The sequence below is a fragment of the Triticum aestivum genome, chromosome 5B (assembly GCF_018294505.1).
Source record: "Triticum aestivum cultivar Chinese Spring chromosome 5B, IWGSC CS RefSeq v2.1, whole genome shotgun sequence".
Classification (NCBI taxonomy): domain Eukaryota; kingdom Viridiplantae; phylum Streptophyta; class Magnoliopsida; order Poales; family Poaceae; genus Triticum; species Triticum aestivum.
Window position 1 is genome coordinate 93,824,991 of NC_057807.1, and position 8,310 is coordinate 93,833,300.

General features: G+C 46.0%; 1 long non-coding RNA gene across 6 annotated transcripts in view; it reads left to right on the top strand.

Annotated features, from left to right (window-relative positions):
- LOC123110583 (uncharacterized) overlaps positions 1-5,561 on the top strand; it is a 10,261-nt gene extending 4,700 nt beyond the window's left edge. For 3 of the 6 annotated variants that reach the window (XR_006453487.1, XR_006453489.1, XR_006453491.1), the window contains 4 exons: positions 3,525-3,987; positions 4,098-4,726; positions 4,971-5,072; positions 5,172-5,561. This is a non-coding gene — a long non-coding RNA (uncharacterized lncRNA). The remainder of the gene's footprint in view (positions 1-3,524; positions 3,988-4,097; positions 4,727-4,970; positions 5,073-5,171) is intronic. The other 3 variants (XR_006453492.1, XR_006453490.1, XR_006453488.1) reach the window with 3 other exon arrangements.
- Positions 5,562-8,310: the final 2,749 nt, after the last annotated feature.

An 8,310-nucleotide genomic window follows, 5' to 3' on the forward strand; every position in this document is an offset into this window, starting at 1 on the left:
CAATCCAGGTATGGTAAAGCCATAAATTGGGAAATATCGAATATGGTAATAAATTTAAATTACCCCAAAGGCTATCAATCCAGGTATGGTAAGGCTATAACTCGGGAAATATCGAATATGGTAATAAATTTAAATTACCACCAGGTATGGTAAGGCTATCCACGTATAGTAATAAATCATAATTAATCCACGTATAGTAATAAATCAATCCAGGTATGGTAAGGTCATAACTCAGGAAATTTTGAATATGGTAATTATATGGTAATAAATGTAAATTACCCCAAAGGCTATCAATCCAGGTATGGTAAGGCCATAATTCGGGAAATATCGAATATGGTAATAAATTTAAATTACCATCAGGTATGGTAAGGTATCGATCCAGGTATGGCACGCCCTCACCTGATCACCTATCACAATCTCCAGCCCCACGCATGCACCAAAGAACCCACCCGGCACCAAACGCAGCTCCTCTCGATCCCCTCGAGTAAACGCCGCCACCGTCGTGCGATCTTCCTGACACAGACGCCGTCGCCGCCTCCTTCCCACCTACGGCGTCCCCCACGTCCATGGTGACGGCGCTCGCGTCCTACACTGACCCTCCGCCTCATATAGATTGGTCGTTGATGGAGTGGGATGTGCCACTGCAGTTTGGGGAGGCGCAATCATGATTTGGTTGGGATCTCAGTGTGGACTCGTTCTCTACGATGAAGGATGGCGCTGCCTCCCTGGAAAATGGGATCGGAGGAAGGGGCTCTACGTCGTGAATGTCGGTGAGGCAGCGGCCGAAGGCGAGCCCGACAGTGAGCACGGGTGTTCGTCCCATGAAATAGGCGCCCACGGAGGGCGGATCTGAGGCCACCCCAATCGCCGGTGGCCCTTCCTCCCATCGCTCATCGCCTCCATTCTCTCTCTCCTCTAAATCTTTGTCGCCCCTGCCTGATTCTGGCCGACGCCATCCGACTCTCGCATTGACCACCACCAGCACGGCTGCGGACGAGGCGCAACCGCAGACGCCGCCGCCGCCATCCTCATCCACCATCCTTCCCAGCCGTCGTCGGGGGCACCCGCCATCTGCGCTCTAGCCCACCCGCTCCCTCCTATCCCCCCCCTGCCTGCCAGCCCCGTGATCCATCGCACAGATGGCAGGTACTACAGCGACCTCCTCCCCAGCGGATCCGGCCTCCTCCGATGGAGATCCATCCTGGGCACCGCCTTATTCTCATGCGTGCACGTCTATATCAACGTCTCATTCCACCTCACCTGAGCCTTTACCCCACCTCTGCTTTAGATCCACATCACTTTGCAAGGTATGTGCTTGATTGTTTCGAACTGGATCGATGGATTATGCAAGGTACTTTGGGTGTCGTCATTGACGATAATTGTCACGCCATGCTACCATCGGAGGGGTCCCTCATCGATGATTAGGGTCTTCCGAACTGCACGAGCTCCATTGAGAAGGATGTTTTTAATTCTGGTTTTGCCTACATGCTTTCTTTGCCTATATCTACTTAGCTAATGTCTTCTTATAGATAGTAGCTGCTGAAGTGGTGATCAAAGTTGTTCACTATAAGGAAACAACCATGATAACAAAAGTGTATATTCCCTGACCTTTGACCTGAAGTATTTTTTCATTAGAAACTTGCAACAGCCAGGCATTGAAATTAGCAACAGCTTCGTACGTACTGAACTAATTTGCAGCAACACGTACTGAACTAAGTTAGGTTATGCTCATCGTTCCAACATGCTTAGTGATAACCACCTAGCAAGCTGATCAAACATGAAAAAATTGAAGTGCTACTGCTAATCGTACTATTCTGAATGTGAAAATCTATTTAATTGGCTCTTCTCTAATTGTACACTTGCATAAATCTCAGATCTTGCAAATTACAGTATAACCAGAAAAGTCATGCTTTGACTCCTATAGGGCCTTTTGCACTTTAATATGACTAATAATTTGCCTTAATATCACAGATTGTATTACTACCTTTCTAAGTGAATGACATTTAAGAAGGTCATTAAATAAAACCAAGAAATCCTTCTGGTATTGAAGTGTAGGAAAGTTGAGACTATAAAACCAAAATGTTATATTTACGTTTATTAGAGAAGGTTCTTTACTTTTTATACGAAAACACAAAATGTTGCGATGTAGAGTCTAGGTGGTGGGCCTCCTTGATCCACTTGGTGGATGAGGGCGACTCCGGTCCTGGCACCCATAGTGCCAGTGATCCAAAAATCATAGGGCCTGGATATAGCTCTAGCAGACGTATGCGGCTTGCGCATCGAGCTTGGTCGTCTCGAGCATGGAGATAGGCGAGTTGTAGACCAAGAGCTGGTACAGAGATAGGCGAGTTGTAGACAAGAGCTGGTGTGCAGCAAGAAACACATGCACACCAAAGAACAAATCTGAGTCACATGCCTACTTCTATTGGTTTCTACAAAGAGCGGCTAGCTTAGATCTTAGACCAGTCGATCACTGTCGAGGTCGCCAAGGTGATCTTACAGCACCGCCGTGGGGATTTCTCATGATTTTATGTAGGCAAGCCGCAAGCGGTGGTGGTGATTGGCTGGGTGGTGTCGCTGCCTTGGGAGGAGACGAAGTGATGGTAAAAGTAAGCAGGATCCGATGATTCTTCCGTGGGGATAGCCAAAGTCAAGATGTCGACTACAGACTCGTCGCAGACTTGCAGTGAACCTGGATGCGGCGAGCCTGATTTGTGGATCGATGGCGGGTCTTGACTTTGTTAGGCCGGGATTGGATGGTTGCGGAGGGTGGTGTGCTTGGTTGGGTTCCCATGGAAGAATGTGGCCTCCTCGTGGATCTGGTCATGCCCATCCTAGAGAACATTGTGTCCCTAGCTCCCTCGAGGAGCAAGGACAGTGCAAGCGGCAGCAGGGGGTAGGGTAGATGTGGGGAGGGATGTCGGCGGCTGCTCGAGGTCATCATGATAAAACCCTTGACGTCCCATCTTTATCAATGGAAGTGGAAGAGCACGAAGTCGAGATTGGATAGGAGTTTGAGTTCTTTTTGGCACCGATCGGTTCCCCACTTTAGAGATGTATTTTTTTGCGTGCGAGCAAACAATGGGTTGATTCTAAAAGGGATAGGCACTTTTCAACAGAAGTGCATGACGGACCAAAAATATGACCTCATTTTATTCGTTTGATAGATATCGTATTATTCGTTGTTGTTCGTTCAGTGAAATTTCCTAATATTTGATTGTTGTGTTTCTAATTAGAGTACCCCATAATCATTCAATATGAGGGGATGATAAATGAAAGATACTGATTATAAATTTTGAAGAGCCCGTGGCAATGCACGGCCGTTATACTTAGTTAATAATAAAGCACGGATTGAGTCTCCGGGTTCACCGTCGCGGCAGTCTTGCAAACAAGTCCTTGTGATTTTTGCTAATTGAACCCGCAGTCCCTTTGTAAGTGAATCTAAGAAAACATTTCGTTTTTACAAAACAATCCCTACGTTTGTAAGAAATTCAGCCCGCAATCCTCTGTTTAATCTTATCCAGACCCCCCTCTCCAGCGACGGCGGAGCACGGGCAGGTGAGGGGCGGCGCCCTTGTCGCGACCTCCGACCCACCTCGTCGCCGACCCTCCCCGTCCTCTTCTCCCACCTTGCAGCTCCGACCTCGCCACGCCCTGCATCTGAGTCCCCGCTGTGTACGAGGAGAAGGCGGCGAGCTGGCAACACCCGTAGTGCTGGGAGTGGCGATGCCGCCGCGGCGCTAGATGCGGGAGGCCCGTGCACAGCGGCGCCAGTGCAGCCGCTCCAGGTGGCCGACGTTGTGGCCGTGGAGATGCACGTTGGGCTCGCCTCTGAGGGCGCGGGAGCAGCTCGGTGTGCTATGCCACCCGCACGGCTACTACAGGTGGCCGACATCATGTCCGTGGAGATGCACGCAGGGGTCGCCTCCAAGTGCGCGGGAGCAAGGTCGAGATGGTCATCAACTATGGCGATTCTCTCCCGCCAAGGTAACTTCTGTTCCTTTAGTTTGCCTTGCCTAATTCGTTTGACTCGAGCCATTCTACCAGATGAGCATCTTGACGGCCAATGGATGTACGTTTACCTTTTATCACCCCAGGTCCAATCCTTCCCCGTTCAGATCTGGAAGTCCGGCCTTAGCCCGGGTAGCTCTCGTGGAAGGGATACACCACGAGCCCTGATTTGATCTGGCGATAGCGGCACAACAAAATTCAGGTAGCTCTGGCAGTGGCATGACCATAACCACAGTCCGGAGGATTAGCTCCTTATACTTGCTGTCTACAGATTCCTCTCCCAAGTATTAGCAGGGGTAGTCGCTCCGGACGATCAGGAGAAAGGAGCTGAGGTCCATGCACATAATGACATTGCTCTTTATATATAAAAAAAGAGTGACATTTCTGAATCTTTTTATGTGATAATTATTGGTCTATAGCTGTGCATTGCTTACCTCCTTTTCTTTTTGTAGTTGTGCATTGCTTATCTAACATTATGTAGTTGTATAACTGATGTAACAGATTACAAACTAGAGGTGGGGCTACCGAGGTTGGGAGGGGGACCGGTGAAACTCAACTGTAACGTTTGCGCGGATGCGCAACATGATTTAGATAGCCAAGACGGGGGAGGTTCTTAAGAGTCGAGGATGATGATTAGAGGTACTCTATGAAGTATGAGAAGGATGGGGAGATGGAGAGAGTCCTCAAGAAGACTGCGCTGATTGGGAAGTTAGAGGTAGAAGAAAATGTTCAGAGGACAACAACTGAATAAAATTCGTTTTGAACTGCTTTGGCATACCCCTTGTGGGTAATTTCTACTACATTGAAGTTCTGCATCATATCCATTGTCTTTGCATATACATGATTGTGTGGAACTTGCGAGACTGATTCACGTTGCATTGGTTTCTTAATTCTACTTTGATCAATACTATTATCATACTTGATTAATTATTAACTTACTGAATTCTATTCTCGTAAAGGTAATGAGGTAGGCGCTGGGGAATAATTTATGTGCGTACTATGTTTGCGAGAACATTCGCATGACGACGTCCGAAAGGAGCACATCGGACAAAGCACTTTGGGTACGTTTGCCAGAACACAATTCAAAAATCTTTTTTTCATGATCTAATATATATACACACAACTAATTATATTCATAATTATCTCCATCTTAAATAAAGATGCAAGAGAAGCGGGATAAGCTCCTACCAGCAGATCGTGTATGAGTAATTCAAGAGGAAATAGCAGGATTTTTGCTCGACGAGGTTATAAATCCCAAAGGAGAATACCATTACAAGCTGTAATGGCTCCATGTAATGATCTATTTTTAGGGGCATCTACATGAATCCCATGCATGGCTTTGCGGCATGCAAGTCTTTCCTGCTAGACAAGCAAGAAAACAGAGCCATCACGCTTGCCCTACTGTAGCAGCCTTCAAAGCACCACAGAATGTGGGCTCTCTCAATGTCAGTTCATTAGCTGAGCTGATCTCACATGCTAACATCATGTAATCTTTTTTCTACATTGCACATTTATCAGTTGGATTATATCGTAGACTGCAGTTCAGATCATTATCATGTATGTTGCTCCTTTGAAAGTTAGACTTCATAAAGAAGCAATTTGATCCAACCACAATACCTGATGTATGGAACATATGCGGGGAGGGACTCACGACCAGGCGAAGCACACACACCGCCGCCTCCGATCTTCCTACCATTTGCATTGGCACGGTCCAATGAGAGGTGTGATATGCGTTTCGATTGACCACGTCTAGGCGCATTGTCATCATGTGCACAGCTCGACTACCGGCCGCGAGGGTGGAAAGGAGGAATTGAATGGGGACATGAGTTAGGCTATATGTGTGTGTGATATTTATGTTCCCCCGTTGCAACGCACGGGCATGTTTGCAATAAATGCATATGTATGGAGAGACATTTATAGTGTGGGTGATAGGAAGCAAGACCGTGTGCGAGAAAGAAATGTTGACGGAGAAACTACAGATAGATACAGATACGGAGATGCTAGCTAGAGGGACATCCGCTAGTTTGAGTGTTGGAGATGACCGCCGGGTGGTTCAGAGGGTGAAGTTATGTGTTTGTGAGAGAAAGATAAAAAGAGGGCACTTGACTGCATGCAGAGAGAAACATATGTAGTGTGCGTGATAGGAAGCAAGAGTGAGGGCGAGAAATAAGGTTGATGGAGAAACAAATAAATAGAAAGATAATGATGCTAGCTAGTGTGCGTTAGAGATAGGAGTCAAGTGGATCAGAAGGATGAGTTATGTGTGTGGGTGTGAGATAGGTAGAGAGAGGGTGCATGTGAGTCACATACAAACAAATATCAGAGAGAAATGAGATCCCGAGAGACGGAGTTTTGTGTCTGCGAGAGAGAAAGGTATTTCACAACGAGAGTGATAGCTAGAGAGACATATGAGGGAACGCAAGATATCTCTAGGGAGAGAGAGTGTGTGTGAGCGACATACAAGAGAACAGTGGAGAAATATGAGACCCTGGGAGACAGAGTTTGTGTTTGTGTGTGAGAAAGAGATATTTAAGAGGAAGAGTCGTAGGTTCTCATACCTAAGGAGTGAAAGACATCTATGTATGAGGGGTGTGTGAGTGGCACACAGGGGAATAGTAGAGAGAAATGATACCTCGGGAGACAAAGTTTTGTGTTTGTGTGAGAGAAAGAGATTCCACATGGAGAATCATAGTTAAAGACACATAGCAGGGAGCGAGATATACTTAGAGAGAGATAGAGTGATGTAGGTCGAGGGAGAAAGTACCGTCAGTGTGTTACAAAGATAAAAGATCATTGTCGACATACAGGTAGCACGAGAGATACCCGAGAGACGATGAACGCGTATAGGTCTAGAGAGATAGTCCTATATACGCATGAGTGATAGCTATATGAGACGAATATATGGATTAAAGGGGATTCAAATATTCAAACTAGAGATCACGACATCGATAATATCATAACGCAAATTGGTGTATCAAACATGCATATTCATTTGAATTTGGGGACACGTGTAATGTTATATAGTTTATCAATATTGGTGATTCATAGATTCTTTAATTAGAAACAATGCATGGTTTATATGCAATTAATGTCTAAACGGGATTACACTATATGTTGCGTGTGTGTGAAACACATTATACATGTTTGAGAAGTAAAAAAACCCGCATGAAACACACATTAATTGGCGACAGTTAGCGAGGAATGCATACATTCGATTTCAACATAAAGTGGTTTCAAATATTTGAAAATTCAAATTGATGGATACATCCTTATGAATCTGAGGTCATGCCATTTGTAAACCATATTTATGTATAAAGGGTGTTGTGCTTTTGAAAGTATATAAAAATGATGTATATAGAATTTTATTTCAATCAAAAATGGATCCTGCCCGAAAAAAATAGAATACAAACGGGATTCGAATTGAGTTGCCACGGTAAACGTGCACTCTGCAAAATTTGAACGAAGCGGGGAAAGTCACAGTAACCGCCCGAAACCAAAATCTATGAGATGAAAATTACTAATGCCTATCCCTGCCACACAAAGCCTATCTGCTCGATTTCTATAGGTTTCGATAGGGGTAGGTTTGTAATTTCACTCAAACATGACATAACCGCCTCTCGTCGGCAAAACATAGTGTGTCCTCGGCCGAAATCGACTCCCTCCCCGATTCATACACGGTGGGCGACAAAAAAAAACTCTCGTTGGTAAATATTCGGTGTATGCAAGGTTACCGTCCTATCCCCAACCGACTAATATTGTTGTGATGTAGGAAATTTGAAATGGGGGCTAAGTTTGTAAATTTCCTCGCATTTGAGACAAGAGCGCCCTGAAGACATGGTTCCCCCTTCCACTACAAAAAAAGACACATCCGTGACATTTTGGGCCGAACGATTTTTTTTCTGTCATACATATGACACTTCTATGATGATAATTGTGACAGAACCCGATATCATCATAGATGTGGTGGGCTCCTACTTCTATAACAAAAAATAATGACAGAAAATGGGCTTTTCGTCCTGGGCGGGCCGGAGACGCAGCTGCATGACATTCTTTGGGCCGTCCTTGACGGAAAAAACCGTGGTAGAAGCGAGGGGAAGGAAAATTTCGGGGAGTTGCCGGTTACGGTGGGAGGTCGGGGGCCGAGCGATGCGCGTTTCTCTCGTACACGTGCGAGGCGTTGGCTCTAACTGAACCCGAGCGAGGTGTTGGGCTCTAACTGAACCCGAGCGATTGCACTGCAGGCTACGCGTTACTGAACCCGAGCGATCGATCGATGGCTGTTAACTGAACCCGATGGAG